The following is a 22,818-nucleotide window of genomic DNA, read 5'->3' on the forward strand; positions in this document are numbered from 1 at the left end:
GGCCAGACAAAGAAGCTGTTAGGCCCATGGCAGCCGGGAGAGAGGGGAATGTGCCCACTCCTCCATACTGAAGGAGGAAGGGGGAGAGTGGGGTCAGAGAGGGGGAGAGAGGTGTGGGGGGGTTGCATTCTGCCACACCCTGTCAGCTCATTTTGCTTCTGCTACCCACCCCTGCAACTATCAAGCCTATGGGAGCTTTGGCTTTGGCATCATCCCTACATTTTGGGGCAAGATTTCTAAATTCCTCCTTTGCAGCTTCCCCTGCTTCCACCTCCTCTGTTCTGTCTTGTTGCCCTGGAGCTCTATCAGCTATGACCATCAGCCTCATAAGATAGATGTTGGCTTTTTATGGGTTCTTGTAGAGATCATTCTTGTGCTTGGAAGAGGCTGTCCTGTAAGGCCTATCTGTTTTCTACAAACTTCAGAGCTGCTTCCCGTGACACCGCTTGTATTAGCCCCCCGATTCAATGAAAGTTGTCTCCTCTGGAGTCCCAGGTCTGTGCTCTGCTGCTGGCCTTACTCACTGCCCTTTGGCACCTGGGACCCCGCTATGTCCCAAGTGCCACCCAAGGCTGACACTGATGATCACATCCCTGATCAGCGCTTCCTTGCTGGCCAGGACCAGGGCCAGGTGAGCATGGCCCTTATTGACCCACCAGCTCAGCAGCTCTGCTAAGCAGTCCCCGCAAGATCCTCCACACTGTTGTCAGCCTATTGCTTTGCCTGGCGAGCGAGTGCCAGGAACCTTACAGTGCCCTACAGGAACCTGCTTGTTCAGCTGGAGACTTCTTGGGGTTGCTGTCAGAAAACATTTCCTGCTTACTCTTCCTGGTCAAGTAGTTTCTAACTGCCGGGACAGTGTCACCTTTAGCGGCTTCTCCTCTCAACTGTGCACTGGACACCCCGCAGAAGCTGCCCCATGGCAATCCTCATGGAGTGGCCCCTCAAAACCACCATTTCCAGCCCCGGCCTCTCACCCCAGCTAACAGAGGTTGTTCTTGGCTCCATGGAGGGACAGTGAATGAGTAGGTCAGCAGTCCGTGTTTGCGCTGTGCAGATGAGATGTGAGCATGCACTGCATGTACGTGAGGTGAGTGACTCCAGGAACAAACCCCGCTGGCCCAGGGAGCTTCATCTCAGCTGCCCTGGCCAGGCTCATTGCGAGTGTTCCTGTCTGCTGCCTCAGCCTTGCCCATGATGCTGGGCTGTGCTCTCAAAACAGCCAGAACCGTCAGAGAGGTTCTGGAGTCCTTGGAAAAGGCAGACATCAAAGCCAGCTTCAAGAAGGGCTCTTTATTAAAATGGAGCCATTTTTCCCAAGAAGAGCTGCTCCTCTGCCTGGTTTAGCCGCGCCAGCAGCACAGGGCTTGCAAGCTCCATCGTGATCTTGGCTGCTTCCTCAAAGAGCTCAGGATGGCAGTGGTCTGAGCTACCAGGCAGCAGATGGAGGGTTCGCTGTCCTTCAACAAGGGCTCGATGGCTGCAACAGAAAGAAGCAGAGGCAAGATGACCTCCCATGTCTGCAGTCACACCCCGAGATCCCCTCCGGACACGCGCCCTACTCACCGCTGCAGATCTCAGCCAGCTCCACCTCGCTTGCGTCCCTCAGGTGCCGCGCAGCAAGCCCTGGGCACAGAGCTCCGTCAGACCCCTGCTCCCTCCCCCCCTTCATGAGGGCTGGCCCCAGGGAAGAGCAGGAGCTGAGATGGTGGGACCGAGCGAGGCGGCCACCAAGCCCACCTGAGTGGACGGGGCTGGGAGGAGAGGCCAAGGCCCTGGACGGGGCAGCCAGGGCTCCAGCAGGCACAGGGCTGCTCCTTGCTGCCAGGGCAGTGGCGGGGACTGGGGCCAGGCTGCCAAGAGAGGGACTCTGGGGGCTGTGACTCACCAATGAACCTCACGGCTGCCTCTCGCAAGCTGGCCTGTGCGTTCTTCAGGTACGGCCGGCTGCGATTCAGGAACTCTTTGGCCCTCCTCCTGTCCTGCTCCAGCTGGAGGGAGCACCAGGGTGTGAGCATGTCACTGCCCCTCCCCTCTTGGCCAGAGCAGTCCCTCCTCCCAACAAACCACCTTCCCCTTCACCCTGCCAGCCCATTCCTGCCTCCCCTGTGGGGCTGAGGCTGAGACAGAGCCACAAGTAAGGGGGTCCCAGGGGTGCTGAGAGCCCTCCCTCCTGCTGGGTGTGGGCAGGGGAGAGGGGCAGAGAGAAGAGCCCTTGGAGGTTCTGTTTTTGAGGACAGGGAACAAGGATGCAGCCCCGGGCTGCAGCAGGGCAGCTGAGGCACATCTGCAGAGCCCACACCCCAGCAGCCCAGCCATAGGGGGCAACCCTCGTGCAGCCTGGGCCCTGGGCTTTGGGGGTTGTCCTCACCAAACACTCTCCTGTCCGCCATGTCTGCTGTGTCTGTGCCAGGTGTTGGAGCTGTTTCCACTTGAGCAGCTCTGCTGCGACAACGAGGGCTTCCCCGGCGGCCTGCAGAACAGCAGAAGCTGGGAGATGGCACCACGCTCTGGGCAAGGACACCTGGCATCCCCCTCCTCTGGGCTTTGTTCCTGGGGTGATTCTGCCATTAGGGACCTGGGACATGCCCTGGCCCAAATGCCTGGGCGTCTCTCCCCTGCAACACTGCTTAGCTTGGCAGTCGGTACCTCGGCCACGCTCCGCACTTGGTCACTCATGTGGAAGAAGAATGGGAGCAGGCTCGCTTGTGCAATGCTCTTCATCTGTCTCTTGTGGTTGTCCGCCACCATCTTCATCAGATCTCTGAAGAGGCTGATGGAGCTCTCTCTCATCTGGCTCAGCTCCTGGGAGAGAGCAGCACAGTAGGACTTGAGCACCGGTAGCTCTCTGCCCACGGGGAGCAGGAGCTTCAGCAAGGCTGATGTGAGGGGAGATGCTTCAGGGTGGCATTCTGCACACTGGAGTTGTGAGCCAGATCTGTGGCCCCGGGTGCATGAGAGGCCGCTCGGGAGACTTCTTGCGGCAGTGCCTGTGCCCCAAAGTGCTCTCCCAGCCACCCAGCATCCCCCATCAGCTTCACCAGCCACTGGGAAAAGAAGAGCTCCCTCCCACAGACAGGCTCATGAGGAGACTGGGCTGGTCTTGGCAATGCCTCCAGGGCATGGACCACCGGGTCAAACTCAGCCCCTCGCCACGGGCTCAGCGAAAAACAATCTGGTCCTGGCCCCTCCCTGGGAGAGCCCTCAGGCCTCTGAGAGCATCTGGCAGGGAGAAGCTGGGTTGGGCTGCAGAATGCAGAAGCCATCCCACAAAAGCCCAGGGGAGAAAGGAGACAAGACCCTGCTCGGAGTGGCTGGGTGGAAGGGCAGCTGTCATTGCCCAGTTCCCACCCACGAGGCTCAGGCTTCCCCAGCAGCCTTACGTCATCGAAGAAGGGCAGGACAAATTCTGCCAGCTGCAGAGCGATGGGGCTGGCCTCCTTCCTCTCCAGCTGAGCCATCAGGTGTCTGAAGACCACCAGAGCCTTCATCGTCACAGCCTTGTAGCCAAAGAACAGGACCCTCCTCAGGTCTGGCAGCAGGACCAGCATTTTTCTTGCCTGTATGAAGAAGAGAGTTTCCCGTTAGGGACAAGGGCCGTGTGTGGAAAGCTCCCCAGGCAGCTACCAGGCCCCACCATGGCAGAGAGCGGCCGTGGGAGCCAGCCAAGGCCAAGCCCTCACCCACTGCCCTGGCCCCCGGCTGCCACCCTACGCACCATCTCTTCTCTCTCCGACAGCGTCATGATGGCCCTGAGCACCAAGGAGAGCATCGCCGGCCTTGGGAGACTCAGAAACCTCTTGGTTAGGTACGTCGGAGCAAACTCTTCCTCTTCCAGATCACTGCTGGCCAGCAGCTGAAAGAAAGCCAGCAGTGAGCGACCGGCAGAGCTGGTGGGCTCCTCGCACCATGCAGCTCTCGGTTCCCAGGGCAGCCCAGGCCAAGGGCAACAAGGGGAGCTTTTTCCAGTAACTCACAGCCAGGCGAAGGATGGAGGTGTTCTCCAAGGATGTGGAGAAGACCCCGTAGTGCCGGTCCTGGAGCTGGATTTGCAGCTCCCTCAAAACGTTGTGCAAGGTCTGAGGCACAGAGAACATCGCCTCCCACATGTCCAGGGCAGTGCTGCAAGGCAGAGTGCTCTGTCAGCAGGGCAGCCCCAGCCACAGCAGTGTGGTGACCAGGCTCAGTGCTGCGGGACGTTTGGGATGCCCTGGGCAGCAGCAGGGCACTGAGCTGCTGCTCCCCATGGGGCTGGCAGGAGTGTGGTGGGGGTGCTCTGGGCTGGCTTGCTCAGCTTTGACTGCTGCAGGCCTGGCTGAGCCCCCAGGGCTGGAAAGCATGGTGGGATGGAGGGTCCTGCTCCTCAGATTGTCCTGCAGGATTCCTTGGCTCTGACAGCCAGAGAGCCTCCAGGCCCCTCTCCCCACAGCAAACAAGCTCTCGTGGCTTTTGGGGCCAGTACCTGTCTCCTGGTGGAGCGATTTTCAGCAGTGTCCTGACCACCTCCCCAGGGTTCTCCTCAGCCATCAGGAGAAGCAGGGACTCCACGCTCTGCCGGGCTGAGTCCATGTTGATGCATTCCAGGTTTTGGTGGATGCAGGTGGTGATCTTTGGCACCTGGAGGGGACATGGGTGAGGATGGTGCTGCCACTGGAGTGTGGCCATTTCCTCAGCTGCACTTTCCATCCCTCTCTGTTGCTTTCTGGTGTCTTCAAGTGCCCGAGACACCAGCGTTTGGGAGGGGGGAATGGAGAGAGCAACAAGGCCTCCCAGGGCTGAAGAGCAGGGCAATCCAGCCACAGGCCACTTACATCTGCCAGCCAGAGTTCAGGGTGTGCCATGACCACGTCCAGAGCATTTCTGGCCGCCTCCTTGTCAAAGCTGCTGGCGTCTCTCATTGCCTCAATGAATACCAGGACCATGTCTGTCCTCTCAGGAGGCTGGAGGTATTCTTCAAAGGCCTGTTGGAGGAAGGGAGGCAGCGAAGCCACGTCACACTGAGTGCCCTGAAGGTGCTGCCTAGCTGGGCAATGCCAGCAGCCCCGCAGAGACCCCCGGCGGCAGTGCTGGCCGCGGTGCCCGCAGCAAAGCTGGCAGCAGGGGCGGCACTCACTGCTGGAGAGGATGAGAAGAGAGGGCCCCAGGCTGAGGGAGGAGGGCTGGGGTCACGGGCACAGGGTGCTGGCCCTGCCACGTCCCAGGGCTTGCTGGTGGCCAAGAGGACTGGGACACTGGAGAGCAGCCCTGGCATTGTCCCTGCTTGGGGACAGCAGGAACCCTCTCAGCAGGGACAGGGAGACCACACCAGCCCCGCTGATTGTGGATGCCTTTGCTCACACAAGTCCCCTGCTGCTGCTACCGCCAAGAGTGCCAACAAGCAAGGGGGGAGCTCGTCACCTCGGTCATGTGTGTGGCGCTGGGCGAAGAGCGCAAGGAAGTGGTCTTAGCTTTCCAGTCCCCTTGCAGCTGTGCGTTCTCCTCTGGCAGTGTCGCACCTAAAGAGCAGGGCAAACACAGAAGAGTCAGGAAGACACAGCAGCTTCCTCAATACGAGAAAGAGCTTGGAGCTTGGAATGGCCGAGGTGGGAGGTTATGAGCCACAGTCAAGGGAGGAGGTGGTGGAGAGCGGTGGCAAGGAAAGGCAGATCCACCTCCAATGTATGTGTGCAAATGCTCCTGGCCCTGGAAACTCCAAGGCCCTGGAGCTGTGCATGCAGTCCTACCATTCAGTCCCCCACGGTTGGAATAATGGTGACGTGGGGGATGGTTCGCATGACTGGAACGCTGCGGGACAAGGATAGAGGCCCGTCGGGAGAGATGGGAAGATGCAGCATGGGGCTGTCTCCCGTGCCCCTGAGGAGGAGCTCAGCTCCATGGGGCCATCAGCAGGCTGGGACAGAGCGTGGGGGTCAGGAGCAGGGGCAGGGCTGGCGACATGGTGGTGCCTCCAGCAAGCAGGAGAAAGGTCCATCGCAAGCCCCAGGAAGACGAGGAGAGCTATTGGGTGATGTTGGTGTGCAGAGGGTTGCATCCCACCGCAGTTTCTCTTACAGCGTTGCTGATGCTTGAATTGGAAGAGGGAACAAAGAATATCCAGAGCCAAACGGCTGGTCTCTTCCTCCTTGAAGGACAGGAGCAGGATGAGATGTCCTAGCAGCTGTCCGAGGATTGGCATCTGGATGTCTGTGTAGGAAGCCTGTGTGTCCCCATTTGGATCAGCCTGGGCAAGGGAAGAGGAAGAGCAGAAGGGCTGAGGGCACCTGGGGCCAAAGGCCTGAGCCCAAGAGTGTGCTCAGGGCTGGATGCGGGCAGGTCAGAGCTTACCAGGGCCCTGCGGAACCCATCTCCCAGAACAGGCCCACACGGGGAGAGCTGCCTGACCTGGGCTCCCACTGTGCCCCTTAGGCAGTCCCAGCCGACACAGGACTGGGGCAGAGCTGGCGCCTGGTAGAGTGGGGTGTGCCTGGTCCTTACCTTCAGCAAGTTGGCCAGCAAATGGCTCAGCACGGTCATCCTGCCTATAGCCCTCTCCCGCACAGATGCCTTCCCGGACTTGGCGAAAGTCAAGAGCATCTGGGAAGAGAGAAGCGGCTGCTGAGCCCTGGGAGCAGCCGCTGCTCCAGCAGAAGCAGCGCTGCTCAATCTCTGGGCTGCGCTTGCCCAGTCCATTAAGGCTTCCTCTGGTCTTGAGCAAAGCCTGTAGTGAGGTTCCTGCCCTGGGGTCCCTCGCAGGCTTGAGAGACCCAGGGCCAGCCCTGCAGCCAGGCAGGAAGGCAGATGCCACTCTCTGCGGCCACTGTGATGTGGAAGAGCCTGGTGGGCAGCCCCTGGTTCCCCCAAGGAGGGGGGCACCCTCCCAGCAGTGCACTCTCTCTGCATGGCATGGAGTGGGACTGCCCACTCCAGAGTGGACACCCTATGTCCCCAGGGCCCTTGTGAAGCCCGCTCTTTGCACATGCCAGACCTGGAAGGTGTCCTGCAGCATCTCGCTGACTCTGGAGACATGACACCCGAGCATCAGCTTTTTTAACATGATGTCCATGGTTTGCAGGTTCTGCAAGGAAGACGACGAGTTGTGGCTGTGTTTCCTGCCATCCCACTCACCCCAGGGGACTGATCTGAGCTGCCAGTGCCAAGGGACGACTCCCACGCTGCTTTGCCACGCCTGGGAGAGACCCAGGGGCAAAAAATCTGCTGCGGGCAGAGCAGCCCATGGCGCTGGACGTGGCCAGGCCCACAGGCAGGGGAAGAAGGGATGACGGTGGGAAAGCAGAGCTGAGACCCTGCCCTGCCTTGAATATCTGCTCCTATCACAGCATGGGGTGGCCAGGGAGCAGCGCAGAGGGACCGGGGGCTCCTGTAGTTCACCCAGCACTTACCACATAGTAGAGGTCACGGCTCAGGCCCTGCATTTCCTCTTTTGGAGGAGCTGAGAAGACGCTGCAGAAGCACGCTTGGAGGAGGCTTTTCTCTTTGCCCTCCAGCACCCCCTCCACTGTGCTGCAAAGAGAGACAGGCCAGTCAGATGCTGGTGCTGGGAGCAGTGCCTCCGAGGCCTCTTGCAGGTGGACACAGAGCTCCGGGGCAGGGGTCCCCAGGAGGGATGGGCAGGTACCTCAATTTGGCAATGGCAAGCATGGCGCGCTGCTGCACCGCCATGCACGCTTGGCCCCTGGGCTCCTCTTCTAGCAGCATCTGCAGAGTACAGCCGGAATGGGAGCTGAGAGCTGCCAGCACCCAGTATCACCAGCCCCTGGTCCTACCCAATGCTGTCCCCACAGGCTGCTGGGCGCCTTGGTGCCTTTCCCAGAGCCGCCAGGTATCCCCTCACCTTGATATTCTCTGCCAGCTCGTATCTCTGGCAGAAGAGATCTAGCCCTTTTGACATGCCGGGGGCCCTGCTGGTGTTGCACACTTGGCAGATGCTCTGGAGAAACTGCATCTTCTGGCTCTCCTCCTGGCAGACGAGGAACAGAGAGACAAACAGCAAGTGTGAGGAGGGGGACACACGGCCAGTGGCAGCGCAGCGCTGGGGCTGCAGTACTATGGTGGAGACCTGGGAGAAGCAGCTCTGCCCAGGCAGCACCCCTGCAGCAGCCCCACGGCTGAGCCCCCGGCAGCAGTCGCTGGCACAGCCCCCTTCGAAATGACCACAGTTACCTTTTCTGGGCTGCTGACGAAGGCCACAATGAAGTCCACGTGTTGTCGTTCCAACTCGTAGACTTGCAACCAGCTGGCATCTAATAAAGGAGGAGAGCAGGGAGGCTATAGAGAGGGTCTGGTGGCAGCAGAGAGCAGAGGAAAGAGCTCTGCCCTCCGTCTACCCCGTGCCCGCTGCCCCTGCACGGTCTTCTTGTGCGTGTCGGGGCCGGAGGGTGTCCGGCAGACGTGCTGCCATGCTGGAACAAGGAAGGACGCGGAAAGCCTCCAGTGCACACGGCTGAGGAGCTGGCTTGCCGATGGGCAGGAAAGGTCCCACGGCATGGCTGCCTCCTGCCAGCCCAGCTGCCTATCGCTGCCCATGGGCTGGAGCAGCAGCTGGGTCCCCTCTGCCCTGTCCCTCCTTGGGAGAGGCTGCTCTGAGCAGCCCTGGCATTCAGGCAGCATCCTGCACAACACCCGTGGGGTCGCCACTGCCGGCATGCAGGGAAACGTGATCCTGGCACGGAGCAGGGAGTGCTCGCTAACCCCCACCCTGCCCAGAGAGTCCGGGCCCCTCACTCACCGATCTCCCATGGCTGCACCACATCCGCCTGGTTGGGCTGCGGTGGAGGACTGACCTCCTGGAGAGTCCCAACCTCCTGCCAGGCCACCCTGGCACGGCTGGGAGGTTCCTCCTGCCAGGCCTCTCTGGGGCGGCTGGGAGGTCTCTCCGCCATCTCGTAGGATGAAGATAAGGGGTGCGGGTGGGGAAGGGGGAAGCTCCGGGCAAATGTGCTTGCGCTGCGGGTCTTCCCCGGGGCAGCGGGGAAAGAGGTGGCTGCGCTCAGGGACTCCTGGCCCCAAGTCTGCCGGGGGCAGTGGGGGAGTCTGCTGAAAGCAGCTAGAGGTGGGTTATGGTTGGTCTGGATGATTCTTCCAACCAAAAAGACTCAAGGTTTTTGTGAAAGACGTGGGCACGCTCGGGGCTCTCGGCAGCTCCGCGCTCCCGCCCTGTCCCGTCACCGTCCTGTGGACAGTGTGGGCTGGGGCCCGCAGCTGTGCTGAGAAAATGCAGTGCAGTGCGTGTCACCAAGTGAGGTCACAAATGGCCCCACTGTGACCCATTGCAAAGGCCGGCAGGGGCAGGGTGTCCCATTGCAAGGCACAGGGCTAGCTCAGCCCTGGGCACCTGGGCACTCTCGGGGTACCTCCAGGCCCCCTTTGGCCCTCGCGTCCCCTTGGGACCTCCCTGGTGTCCTCTGCTGTGTGCCAGAGCCTCACGTTCCCCTGGTTGGCTGATCTGAACAGTAGCAAAGCTGCTCCTTTTGGGGGTTAGTAGAGATTTCCAGGGATTTCTAGGGTGGGCATCAGCAAGGATGGACCTTGTTTCAGGTGTCTTCTGTATCACTGCTTGCACAAGCTCTCAGTGGCTTGAGGATAAACTAACCACGTCACCAAGTCAGAAACTGTTGCAGCTGGCAGAGCACAAAAGGAGAAATGCAGCTACTGGGGTGTTGAACTACTAAGACAATGAGGGGGAAAACTACCAGACAAAGGTAGTGAAAGCTGAGCATCAGAAGAAAGGGGGAAAGGAGGAGCAGGATGAGCAGCTCAGGATGAGGCTGGGACTCTTGGCGTCCCCATCTAGCGGCCCTGGACCTGCCCAGTGCAGCCTGCAGCAGGACAACACCCCCTCACCCCCACTGTACCGCCCGTGTTTGACTGGCTCCTGTGATCAGCCTTACCCCCAGCACTCCCCAGTGTCAGCCCAGGGGTACCCAGAGAGGCCAGAGGAGGGATGCAGCCTCTGCAGAGAAGGGCTTTGTTGGTCACACGCTAAAAGCTGAGAGGAAGAAGGGGTTCCCACTGATTTTTGGCTTGTATTGCCCCATAGATGCTGAAAATGCCCAAGGTAGGAGGACATGGGAAGGAGTAAGTCATAGAATGTTTCCTCGGTTGACATCTCCCTCTGTGTCTTCCAGAGCAGAGGTTTTGTCGAGCCCCCGTGCTTCCCTTTCCTTGCTAAGTCAAAGGCAAGCCGTGTCCGTGGCACTGGCACACTTTGCATCCCACGTCTGCACAGGAAAGTCCCCTCAGCGCAGGAGCCCAAGTCCCAGCTGACAGCTCCTGGCAGGGCCCCTTCCCCAGCCCCGGCAACAATGCCAGTGCCCCAGGCAGGGCCCCTGACCCAGCCCAGGGGCCTCCTCTTGCCAGGAGGAGCAGGCCAAGTGGAGCAAGTATGAAGGGCCTGGGGAAAGCCGCACCAGCCCAGCCCAGGAGCCATTTCACTCAGCCACTCTCCCCATTCCCTGGACAGGCTGGTTGGTGGCGGGGCTGGGAGCTGTAGCCCAGCAGGGGCTGTCGGGCGCCCGGCCAAGAGGAGAAAGCTGCTGCTGAGATGCACGGCTGCCTTGGCGCAGCAGTGCCACGGGGGAACAAGCCCCTTGTCTCCCAGGGGCTGCTCCCCCGCTGCTCCCACACACAGCGATGCCAGCCCTGCCAGCCCTGCACCCCGAGGCTGTGCACTTTCAGGACAACAGCCAAAGTGACAAGATAGCAGAGGAGAGACGCAAAGTGAATAAAGTACTTGATTTTGAATACCAGTTCTGCATTATCCCGAAGTGGTTGGGTTACAGAAATGTCTACACGGAGAGTTCGCACCATTCCGGCCCACGTGGATGGACTGGCCCAGCCACGCCAGCAGGGAGCATTCCCCATCTGCTAGGCTGAAGCATGCAATCAAGATGCAAACCTCTGCAGTGCCCACTTGTTAAAGGCCTCCAGGCAGAGTGTGACTCACTCTGCATGACCCTCCAAGCCCCTGTCAGCTCATTTGGCTTCTGCTACCCACTCCTGCAACTATCAAGCCTATGGGAGCTTTGGCTTTGGCATCATCCCTACATTCTGGGGCAAGATTTCTAAATTCCTCCTTTGCAGCTTCCCCTGCTTCCATCTCCTCTGTTCTGTCTTGTTGCCCTGGAGCTCTATCAGCTATGACCATCAGTCTCATATGATAGATGTTGGCTTTTTATGGGTTCTTGTAGAGATCATTTTTGTGCTTGGAAGAGGCTGTCCTGTAAGGCCTATCTGTTTTCTACAAACTTCAGAGCTGCTTCCCGTGACACCGCTTGTATCAGCCCCCCAATTCAATGAAAGTTGCCTCCTCTGGAGTCCCAGGTCTGTGCTCTGCTGCTGGCCTTACTCACTGCCCTTTGGCACCTGGGACCCCGCTATGTCCCAAGTGCCACCCAAGGCTGACACTGATGATCACATCCCTGATCAGCGCTTCCTTGCTGGCCAGGACCAGGTCCAAGTGAGCATGGCCCTTATTGACCCACCAGCTCAGCAGCTCTGCTAAGCAGTCCCCGCAAGATCCTCCACACTGTTGTCAGCCTATTGCTTTGCCTGGCGAGCGAGTGCCAGGAACCTTACAGTGCCCTACAGGAACCTGCTCGTTCAGCTGGAGACTTCTTGGGGTTGCTGTCAGAAAACATTTCCTGCTTACTCTTCCTGGTCAAGTAGTTTCTAACTGCCGGGACAGTGTCACCTTTAGCGGCTTCTCCTCTCAACTGTGCACTGGACACCCCGCAGAAGCTGCCCCATGGCAATCCTCATGGAGTGGCCCCTCAAAACCACCATTTCCAGCCCCGGCCTCTCACCCCAGCTAACAGAGGTTGTTCTTGGCTCCATGGAGGGACAGTGAATGAGTAGGTCAGCAGTCCGTGTTTGCGCTGTGCAGATGAGATGTGAGCATGCACTGCATGTACGTGAGGTGAGTGACTCCAGGAACAAACCCCGCTGGCCCAGGGAGCTTCATCTCAGCTGCCCTGGCCAGGCTCATTGCGAGTGTTCCTGTCTGCTGCCTCAGCCTTGCCCATGATGCTGGGCTGTGCTCTCAAAACAGCCAGAACCGTCAGAGAGGTTCTGGAGTCCTTGGAAAAGGCAGACATCAAAGCCAGCTTCAAGAAGGGCTCTTTATTAAAATGGAGCCATTTTTCCCAAGAAGAGCTGCTCCTCTGCCTGGTTTAGCCGCGCCAGCAGCACAGGGCTTGCAAGCTCCATCGTGATCTTGGCTGCTTCCTCAAAGAGCTCAGGATGGCAGTGGTCTGAGCTACCAGGCAGCAGATGGAGGGTTCGCTGTCCTTCTCCAAGGGCTCGATGGCTGCAACAGAAAGAAGCAGAGGCAAGATGACCTCCCATGTCTGCAGTCACACCCCGAGATCCCCTCCGGACACGCGCCCTACTCACCGCTGCAGATCTCAGCCAGCTCCACCTCGCTTGCGTCCCTCAGGTGCCGCGCAGCAAGCCCTGGGCACAGAGCTCCGTCAGACCCCTGCTCCCTCCCCCCCTTCATGAGGGCTGGCCCCAGGGAAGAGCAGGAGCTGAGATGGTGGGACCGAGCGAGGCGGCCACCAAGCCCACCTGAGTGGACGGGGCTGGGAGGAGAGGCCAAGGCCCTGGACGGGGCAGCCAGGGCTCCAGCAGGCACAGGGCTGCTCCTTGCTGCCAGGGCAGTGGCGGGGACTGGGGCCAGGCTGCCAAGAGAGGGACTCTGGGGGCTGTGACTCACCAATGAACCTCACGGCTGCCTCTCGCAAGCTGGCCTGTGCGTTCTTCAGGTACGGCCGGCTGCGATTCAGGAACTCTTTGGCCCTCCTCCTGTCCTGCTCCAGCTGGAGGGAGCACCAGGGTGTGAGCATGTCACTGCCCCTCCCCTCTTGGCCAGAGCAGTCCCTCCTCCCAACAAACCACCTTCCCCTTCACCCTGCCAGCCCATTCCTGCCTCCCCTGTGGGGCTGAGGCTGAGACAGAGCCACAAGTAAGGGGGTCCCAGGGGTGCTGAGAGCCCTCCCTCCTGCTGGGTGTGGGCAGGGGAGAGGGGCAGAGAGAAGAGCCCTTGGAGGTTCTGTTTTTGAGGACAGGGAACAAGGATGCAGCCCCGGGCTGCAGCAGGGCAGCTGAGGCACATCTGCAGAGCCCACACCCCAGCAGCCCAGCCATAGGGGGCAACCCTCGTGCAGCCTGGGCCCTGGGCTTTGGGGGTTGTCCTCACCAAACACTCTCCTGTCCGCCATGTCTGCTGTGTCTGTGCCAGGTGTTGGAGCTGTTTCCACTTGAGCAGCTCTGCTGCGGCAACGAGGGCTTCCCCGGCGGCCTGCAGAACAGCAGAAGCTGGGAGATGGCACCACGCTCTGGGCAAGGACACCTGGCATCCCCCTCCTCTGGGCTTTGTTCCTGGGGTGATTCTGCCATTAGGGACCTGGGACATGCCCTGGCCCAAATGCCTGGGCGTCTCTCCCCTGCAACACTGCTTAGCTTGGCAGTCGGTACCTCGGCCACGCTCCGCACTTGGTCACTCATGTGGAAGAAGAGTGGGAGCAGGCTCGCTTGTGCAATGCTCTTCATCTGTCTCTTGTGGTTGTCCGTCACCACCTTCATCAGATCTCTGAAGAGGCTGATGGAGCTCTCTCTCATCTGGCTCAGCTCCTGGGAGAGAGCAGCACAGTAGGACTTGAGCACCGGTAGCTCTCTGCCCACGGGGAGCAGGAGCTTCAGCAAGGCTGATGTGAGGGGAGATGCTTCAGGGTGGCATTCTGCACACTGGAGTTGTGAGCCAGATCTGTGGCCCCGGGTGCATGAGAGGCCGCTCGGGAGACTTCTTGCGGCAGTGCCTGTGCCCCAAAGTGCTCTCCCAGCCACCCAGCATCCCCCATCAGCTTCACCAGCCACTGGGAAAAGAAGAGCTCCCTCCCACAGACAGGCTCATGAGGAGACTGGGCTGGTCTTGGCAATGCCTCCAGGGCATGGACCACCGGGTCAAACTCAGCCCCTCGCCACGGGCTCAGCGAAAAACAATCTGGTCCTGGCCCCTCCCTGGGAGAGCCCTCAGGCCTCTGAGAGCATCTGGCAGGGAGAAGCTGGGTTGGGCTGCAGAATGCAGAAGCCATCCCACAAAAGCCCAGGGGAGAAAGGAGACAAGACCCTGCTCGGAGTGGCTGGGTGGAAGGGCAGCTGTCATTGCCCAGTTCCCACCCACGAGGCTCAGGCTTCCCCAGCAGCCTTACGTCATCGAAGAAGGGCAGGACAAATTCTGCCAGCTGCAGAGCGATGGGGCTGGCCTCCTTCCTCTCCAGCTGAGCCATCAGGTGTCTGAAGACCACCAGAGCCTTCATCGTCACAGCCTTGTAGCCAAAGAACAGGACCCTCCTCAGGTCTGGCAGCAGGACCAGCATTTTTCTTGCCTGTATGAAGAAGAGAGTTTCCCGTTAGGGACAAGGGCCGTGTGTGGAAAGCTCCCCAGGCAGCTACCAGGCCCCACCATGGCAGAGAGCGGCCGTGGGAGCCAGCCAAGGCCAAGCCCTCACCCACTGCCCTGGCCCCCGGCTGCCACCCTACGCACCATCTCTTCTCTCTCCGACAGCGTCATGATGGCCCTGAGCACCAAGGAGAGCATCGCCGGCCTTGGGAGACTCAGAAACCTCTTGGTTAGGTACGTCGGAGCAAACTCCTCCTCTTCCAGATCACTGCTGGCCAGCAGCTGAAAGAAAGCCAGCAGTGAGCGACCGGCAGAGCTGGTGGGCTCCTCGCACCGTGCAGCTCCCGGTTCCCAGGGCAGCCCAGGCCAAGGGCACGGGGAGCTTTTTCCAGTAACTCACAGCCAGGCGAAGGATGGAGGTGTTCTCCAAGGATGTGGAGAAGACCCCGTAGTGCCGGTCCTGGAGCTGGATTTGCAGCTCCCTCAAAACGTTGTGCAAGGTCTGAGGCACAGAGAACATCGCCTCCCACATGTCCAGGGCAGTGCTGCAAGGCAGAGTGCTCTGTCAGCAGGGCAGCCTCAGCCACAGCAGTGTGGTGACCAGGCTCAGTGCTGCGGGACGTTTGGGATGCCCTGGGCAGCAGCAGGGCACTGAGCTGCTGCTCCCCATGGGGCTGGCAGGAGTGTGGTGGGGGTGCTCTGGGCTGGCTTGCTCAGCTTTGACTGCTGCAGGCCTGGCTGAGCCCCCAGGGCTGGAAAGCATGGTAGGATGGAGGGTCCTGCTCCTCAGATTGTCCTGCAGGATTCCTTGGCTCTGACAGCCAGAGAGCCTCCAGGCCCCTCTCCCCACAGCAAACAAGCTCTCGTGGCTTTTGGGGCCAGTACCTGTCTCCTGGTGGAGCGATTTTCAGCAGTGTCCTGACCACCTCCCCAGGGTTCTCCTCAGCCATCAGGAGAAGCAGGGACTCCACGCTCTGCCGGGCTGAGTCCATGTTGATGCATTCCAGGTTTTGGTGGATGCAGGTGGTGATCTTTGGCACCTGGAGGGGACACGGGTGAGGATGGTGCTGCCACTGGAGTGTGGCCATTTCCTCAGCTGCACTTTCCATCCCTCTCTGTTGCTTTCTGGTGGCTTCTAGAGCAGGGCAATCCAGCCACAGGCCACTTACATCTGCCAGCCAGAGTTCAGGGTGTGCCATGACCACGTCCAGAGCATTTCTGGCCGCCTCCTGGTCAAAGCTGCTGGCGTCTCTCATTGCCTCAATGAATACCAGGACCATGTCTGTCCTCTCAGGAGGCTGGAGGTATTCTTCAAAGGCCTGTTGGAGGAAGGGAGGCAGCGAAGCCACGTCACACTGAGTGCCCTGGAGGTGCTGCCTAGCTGGGCAATGCCAGCAGCCCCGCAGAGACCCCCGGCGGCAGTGCTGGCCGCGGTGCCCGCAGCAAAGCTGGCAGCAGGGGCGGCACTCACTGCTGGAGAGGATGAGAAGAGAGGGCCCCAGGGTGAGGGAGGAGGGCTGGGGTCACGGGCACAGGGTGCTGGCCCTGCCGCGTCCCAGGGCTTGCTGGTGGCCAGGAGGACTGGGACACTGGAGAGCAGCCCTGGCATTGTCCCTGCTTGGGGACAGCAGGAACCCTCTCAGCAGGGACAGGGAGACCACACCAGCCCCGCTGATTGTGGATGCCTTTGCTCACACAAGTGCCCCGCTGCTGCTACCGCCAAGAGTGCCAACAAGCAAGGGGGGAGCTCGTCACCTCGGTCATGTGTGTGGCGCTGGGCGAAGAGCGCAAGGAAGTGGCCTTAGCTTTCCAGTCCCCTTGCAGCTGTGCGTTCTCCTCTGGCAGTGTCGCACCTAAAGAGCAGGGCAAACACAGAAGAGTCAGGAAGACACAGCAGCTTCCTCAATATGAGAAAGAGCTTGGAGCTTGGAATGGCCGAGGTGGGAGGTTATGAGCCACAGTCAAGGGAGGAGGTGGTGGAGAGCGGTGGCAAGGAAAGGCAGATCCACCTCCAATGTATGTGTGCAAATGCTCCTGGCCCTGGAAACTCCAAGGCCCTGGAGCTGTGCATGCAGTCCTACCATTCAGTCCCCCACGGTTGGAATAGTGGTGACGTGGGGGATGGCTCGCATGACTGGAATGCTGTGGGACAAGGATAGAGGCCCGTCGGGAGAGATGGAAGATGCAGCATGGGGCTGTCTCCCGTGCCCCTGAGGAGGAGCTCAGCTCCATGGGGCCATCAGCAGGCTGGGACAGAGCGTGGGGGTCAGGAGCAGGGGCAGGGCTGGCGACATGGTGGTGCCTCCAGCAAGCAGGAGAAAGGTCCATCGCAAGCCCCAGGAAGACGAGGAGAGCTATTGGGTGATGTTGGTGTGCAGAGGGTTGCATCCCACCGCAGTTTCTCTTACAGCGTTGCTGATGCTTGAATTGGAAGAGGGAACAAAGAATATCCAGAGCCAAACGGCTGGTCTCTTCCTCCTTGAACGACAGGAGCAGGATGAGATGTCCTAGCAGCTGTCCGAGGATTGGCATCTGGATCTCTGTGTAGCCAGCCTGTGTGTCCCCATTTGGATCAGCCTGGGCAAGGGAGGAGGAAGAGCAGAAGGGCTGAGGGCACCTGGGGCCAAAGGCCTGAGCCCAAGAGTGTGCTCAGGGCTGGATGCGGGCAGGTCAGAGCTTACCAGGGCCCTGCGGAACCCATCTCCCAGAACAGGCCCACGCGGGGAGAGCTGCCTGACCTGGGCTCCCACTGTGCCCCTTAGGCAGTCCCAGCCGACACAGGACTGGGGCAGAGCTGGCGCCTGGTAGAGTGGGGTGTGCCTGGTCCTTACCTTCAGCAAGTTGGCCAGCAAATGGCTCAGCACGGTCATCCTGCCTATAGCCCTCTCCCGCACAGATGCCTTCCCGGACTTGGCGAAAGTCAAGAGCATCTGGGAAGAGAGAAGCGGCTGCTGAGCCCTGGGAGCAGCCGCTGCTCCAGCAGAAGCAGCGCTGCTCAATCCCTGGGCTGCGCTTGCCCAGTCCATTAAGGCTTCCTCTGGTCTTGAGCAAAGCCTATAGTGAGGTTCCTGCCCCGGGGTTCCTCACAGGCTTGAGAGACCCAGGGCCAGCCCTGCAGCCAGGCAGGAAGGCAGATGCCACTCTCTGCGGCCACTGTGATGTGGAAGAGCCTGGTGGGCAGCCCCTGGTTCCCCCAAGGAGTGGGGCACCCTCCCAGCAGTGCACTCTCTCCGCATGGCATGGGGTGGGACTGCCCACTCCAGAGTGGACACCCCATCTCCCCAGGGCCCTTGTGAAGGGGCACATGCCAGACCTGGAAGGTGTCCTGCAGCATCTCGCTGACTCTGGAGACACGACACCCGAGCATCAGCTTTTTTAACATGATGTCCATGGTTTGCAGGTTCTGCAAGGAAGACGACGAGTTGTGGCTGTGTTTCCTGCCATCCCACTCACCCCAGGGGACTGATCTGAGCTGCCAGTGCCAAGGGACGACTCCCACGCTGCTTTGCCGCGCCTGGGAGAGACCCAGGGGCAAACAATCTGCTGCGGGCAGAGCAGCCCATGGCGCTGGACGTGGCCAGGCCCACAGGCAGGGGAAGAAGGGATGACGGTGGGAAAGCAGAGCTGAGACCCTGCCCTGCCTTGAATATCTGCTCCTATCACAGCACGGGGTGGCCGGGGAGCAGCGCAGAGGGACCAGGGGCTCCTGTAGTTCACCCAGCACTTACCACATAGTAGAGGTCACGGCTCAGGCCCTGCATTTCCTCTTTTGGAGGAGCCGAGAAGATGCTGCAGAAGCATGCTTGGAGGAGGCTTTTCTCTTTGCCCTCCAGCACCCCCTCCACTGTGCTGCAAAGAGAGACAGGCCAGTCAGATGCTGGTGCTGGGAGCAGTGCCTCCGAGGCCTCTTGCAGGTGGACACAGAGCTGCGGGGCAGGGGTCCCCAGGAGGGATGGGCAGGTACCTCAATTTGGCAATGGCAAGCATGGCGCGCTGCTGCACTGCCATGCACGCTTGGCCCCTGGGCTCCTCTTCTAGCAGCATCTGCAGAGTACAGCCGGGATGGGAGCTGAGAGCTGCCAGCACCCAGTATCACCAGCCCCTGGTCCTATCCAATGCTGTCCCCACAGGCTGCTGGGCGCCTTGGTGCCTTTCCCAGAGCCGCCAGGTATCCCCTCACCTTGATATTCTCTGCCAGCTCGTATCTCTGGCAGAAGAGATCTAGCCCTTTTGACATGCCGGGGGCCCTGCTGGTGTTGCACACTTGGCAGATGCTCTGGAGAAACTGCATCTTCTGGCTCTCCTCCTGGCAGACGAGGAACAGAGAGACAAACAGCAAGTGTGAGGAGGGGGACACACGGCCAGTGGCAGCGCAGCGCTGGGGCTGCACTACTATGGTGGAGACCTGGGAGAAGCAACTCTGCCCAGGCAGCACCCCTGCAGCAGCCCCACGGCTGAGCCCCCGGCAGCAGTCGCCGGCACAGCCACCTTCGAAATGACCACAGTTACCTTTTCTGGGCTGCTGACAAAGGCCACAATGAAGTCCACGTGTTGTCGTTCCAACTCGTAGACTGGCAACCAGCTGGCATCTAATAAAGGAGCAGAGCAGGGAGGCTATAGAGAGGGTCTGATGGCAGCAGAGAGCAAAGAGCTCTGCCCTCCGTCTACCCCGTGCCCGCTGCCCCTGCACGGTCTTCTTGTGCGTGTCAGGGCTGGAGGGTGTCCGGCAGACGTGCTGCCATGCTGGAACAAGGAAGGACGCGGAAAGCCTCCAGTGCACACGGCTGAGGAGCTGGCTTGCCGATGGGCAGGAAAGGTCCCACGGCATGGCTGCCTCCTGCCAGCCCAGCTGCCTATCGCTGCCCATGGGCTGGAGCAGCAGCTGGGTCCCCTCTGCCCTGTCCCTCCTTGGGAGAGGCTGCTCTGAGCAGCCCTGGCATTCAGGCAGCACCATGCACAACACCCGTGGGGTCGCCACTGCCGGCATGCAGGGAAACGTGATCCTGGCACGGAGCAGGGAGTGCTCGCTAACCCCCACCCTACCCAGAGAGTCCGGGCCCCTCACTCACCGATCTCCCATGGCTGCACCACATCCGCCTGGTTGGGCTGCGGTGGAGGGCTGACCTCCTGGAGAGTCCCAACCTCCTGCCAGGCCACCCTGGCACGGCTGGGAGGTTCCTCCTGCCAGGCCTCTCTGGGGCGGCTGGGAGGTCTCTCCGCCATCTCGTAGGATGAAGATAAGGGGTGCGGGTGGGGAAGGGGGAAGCTCCGGGCAAATGTTCTTGCGCTGCGGGTCTTCCCCAGGGCAGCGGGGAAAGAGGTGGCTGCGCTCAGGGACTCCTGGCCCCAAGTCTGCCGGGGGCAGTGGGGGAGTCTGCTGAAAGCAGCTAGAGGTGGGTTATGGTTGGTCTGGATGATTCTTCCAACCAAAAAGATCCAAGGTTTTTTGAAAGACGTGGGCACGCTCGGGGCTCTCGGCAGCTCCGCGCTCCCGCCCTGTCCCGTCACCGTCCTGCGGACAGTGTGGGCTGGGGCCCGCAGCTGTGCTGAGAAAATGCAGTGCAGTGCGTGTCACCAAGTGAGGTCACAAATGGCCCCACTGTGACCCATTGCAAAGGCCGGCAGGGGCAGGGTGTCCCATTGCAAGGCACAGGGCTAGCTCAGCCCTGGGCACCTGGGCACTCTCGGGGTACCTCCAGGCCCCCTTTGGCCCTCGCGTCCCCTTGGGACCTCCCTGGTGTCCTCTGCTGTGTGCCAGAGCCTCACGTTCCCCTGGTTGGCTGATCTGAACAGTAGCAACGCTGCTCCTTTTGGAGGTTAGTAGAGATTTCCAGGGATTTCTAGGGTGGGCATCAGCAAGGATGGACCTTGTTTCAGGTGTCTTCTGTATCACTGCTTGCACAAGCTCTCAGTGGCTTGAGGATAAACTAACCACGTCACCAAGTGAGAAACTGTTGCAGCTGGCAGAGCACAAAAGGAGAAATGCAGCTAGTGGGGTGTTGAACTACTAAGACAATGAGGGGGAAAACTACCAGACAAAGGTTGTGAAAGCTGAGCATCAGAAGAAAGGGGGAAAGGAGGAGCAGGATGAGCAGCTCAAGATGAGGCTGGGACTCCTGGGGTCCCCATCCAGCGGCCCTGGACCTGCCCAGTGCAGCCTGCAGCAGGACAACACCCCCTCACCCCCACTGTACCGCCCGTGTTTGACTGGCTCCTGTGATCAGCCTTACCCCCAGCACTCCCCCGTGTCAGCCCAGGGGTACCCAGAGAGGCCAGAGGAGGGATCCAGCCTCTGCAGAGAAGGGCTTTGTTGGTCACACGCTAAAAGCTGAGAGGAAGACGGGGTTCCCACTGATTTTTGGCTTGTATTGCCCCATAGATGCTGAAAATGCCCAAGGTAGGAGGACATGGGAAGGAGTAAGTCATAGAATGTTTCCTTGGTTGACATCTCCCTCTGTGTCTTCCAGAGCAGAGGTTTTGTCGAGCCCCCCTGCTTCCCTTTCCTTGCTAAGTCAAAGGCAAGCCGTGTCCGTGGCACTGGCACACTTTGCATCCCACGTCTGCACAGGAAAGTCCCCTCAGCGCAGGAGCCCAAGTCCCAGCTGACAGCTCCTGGCAGGGCCCCTTCCCCAGCCCCGGCAACAATGCCAGTGCCCCAGGCAGGGCCCCTGACCCAGCCCAGGGGCCTCATCTTGCCAGGAGGAGCAGGTCAAGTGGAGCAAGTATGAAGGGCCTGGGGAAAGCCGCACCAGCCCAGCCCAGGAGCCATTTCACTCAGCCACTCTCCCCATTCCCTGGACAGGCTGGTTGGTGGGCGGGCTGGGAGCTGTAGCCCAGCAGGGGCTGTCGGGCGCCCGGCCAAGAGGAGAAAGCTGCTGCTGAGATGCACGGCTGCCTTGGCGCAGCAGAGCCACGGGGGAACAAGCCCCTTGTCTCCCAGGGGCTGCTCCCCCGCTGCTCCCACACACAGCGATGCCAGCCCTGCCAGCCCTGCACCCCGAGGCTGTGCACTTTCAGGACAACAGCCAAAGTGACAAGATAGCAGAGGAAAGACGCAAAGTGAATAAAGTACTTGATTTTGAATAGCCAGTTCTGCATTATCCCAAGATGGTTGGGTTACAGAAATGTCTACACGGAGCGTCCGCACCATCCCGGCCCACGTGGATGGACTGGCCCAGCCACGCCAGCCGGGAGCATTCCCCATCTGCTAGGCTGAAGCATGCAATCAAGATGCAAACCTCTGCAGTGCCCACTTGTTACAGGCCTCCAGGTAGAGTGTGACTCACTCTGCATGACCCTCCAAGCCCCTGTGTCATGGAATATTACCCCAAGGTTAATTTAAGGGACAACAGAGTCCAAAACAACTTTTATTAAACCGGTGAGAAACAGGGTTTTAGCATTCCAAAAGTGACTTAAATAAGGGTTCGGATATCAGTTGAGGAAAATTATTTAGGGGCAGCAACCACTACAACAGGCGGACACAGAGTGCACTCAAAACAATGCCGGAGTCGCCCCTGAGTCCCGGAGAAGAACCCACTTGCCCAAGCCCGTAGCAGAAATATTTTTAAAGAGATATGCGTACTCATAGTGAGTACGAAAAGTGTACACTCGCGATTCCGCGAGGGTAAATTTATAATACACTCGCAATCCTGCGAGGGTTAATTTACTTACACGTGCAAATGTGCACAGAATATTACATGTGCTTACGTGGAAGCACGGGAGGAAAATACACTCGCGATTGTGCGAGGAAGTAATTTAAAGTATGCGTGCAAATGTGCATGGAAAGTTCCACGTGCATTTGTGCACGGAAAGTATAAATATACTCGCAATCCTGCGAGAATTAATTTTACACGCGCTCATATGGAGCACGGAAAGTTATACGTGCACATGTGCACGAAAAGTATAAATATACTCGCAATCCTGCAGGAGTTTTAGTCACGGCCGTGGCGGCGAGGCAAGCGGAGTCTCCATCCCGGGGAGCTGCGGGGGGCCCTGGCTCCTGGCGGCAGTGGCTGAGCTCGTGCTCCGAGAAAACTCCACGACAAAAAGGGGGAAGTTTTCGACGAGAGTCCCGTTTTTATAGGACCTTGACCTGACTGTAGTCATTCCTCCTCTTCCCGGAAGCCTCCCGAAAACATCCCCCACCCTGGGCGTGGGCGCCCAGCGGCTTTTGCACTCCCTACTGTCACTAACGACTCTGGTCAGGGTGCTCTGGGGCCAGACAAAGAAGCTGTTAGGCCCATGGCAGCCGGGAGAGAGGGGAATGTGCCCACTCCTCCATACTGAAGGAGGAAGGGGGAGAGTGGGGTCAGAGAGGGGGAGAGAGGTGTGGGGGGGTTGCATTCTGCCACACCCTGTCAGCTCATTTTGCTTCTGCTACCCACCCCTGCAACTATCAAGCCTATGGGAGCTTTGGCTTT

The sequence above is a fragment of the Nesoenas mayeri genome, assembly GCF_963082525.1.
Source record: "Nesoenas mayeri genome assembly, chromosome: 4".
NCBI classification, from domain to species: Eukaryota; Metazoa; Chordata; class Aves; order Columbiformes; family Columbidae; genus Nesoenas; species Nesoenas mayeri.